Raw genomic sequence first — 804 nt, 5'->3', positions numbered from 1 at the left:
CTTCCTACTGGGGTCGACCTGCTCCGAACCGGATGTCCAAATCAGGAGCGGATCGCATTTTGGAACGGGTCGACCCGACCCCCTTGCAGGTAATTATAGTTGAAGCCTTTGTGCCAGGCCACTTGTCCAAGTATCTTAGCCTTAGGTTACGTTATCAGAATCCAACGCCGGATGATAATGTTTGCTAGGTATTTCAAGAATTACAATATGTCTCGATAGATCTAATATGCATGCATGCATGCCGGTCCCAAACAAACAGTAGAATAAACATTGTGTAATTTGCATATACCTAGCTGCATGACATTAGGGCGGATCGAGAGCAACCCACAGAGGAGCCGGCAGGGCTCAAGCTTCCTACCGTCTCTCGCACAATGGAGCCTCCACTTGAGCTCCTCCTCTATTATTGTGAAAGAAGAAGACATAGGCCATGTTCAATGGCGGATCTAGAAACGGGCTCCGCTCCGGGCTAACTGCTGCGACGGCCTGCTAGCCTTTCTCCTCCTCGCCTCCTCGGGGTGGGCTAATGGGCTGAAAGGCCTTTTTATGCCGTTTTTATAAAGCAATTCCCCACTGCTCATGGGTCTCGCCCCAGGCTGCAGCCAGGGCAGCCCGGGGCCCAAATCCGCCCCTAGCCATGTTCGCGTGCCCTTAAACCCGGCTTGATCCACTTCTTTTTTTCATCCGGAACAGTGTTTTTCTCTCACAAATTTCTCCAGATTCCTCCAAAATTCCTCCTAGGAGGAAGAAAAAATGAATAAAGAAGAAAAGAGGAGAAGAAAGAAGAGGATGATGCAAGCCATTAGG

This window comes from Miscanthus floridulus, chromosome 3, assembly GCF_019320115.1.
Source record: "Miscanthus floridulus cultivar M001 chromosome 3, ASM1932011v1, whole genome shotgun sequence".
NCBI classification, from domain to species: Eukaryota; Viridiplantae; Streptophyta; class Magnoliopsida; order Poales; family Poaceae; genus Miscanthus; species Miscanthus floridulus.
This window is presented reverse-complemented; position numbering follows the sequence as displayed.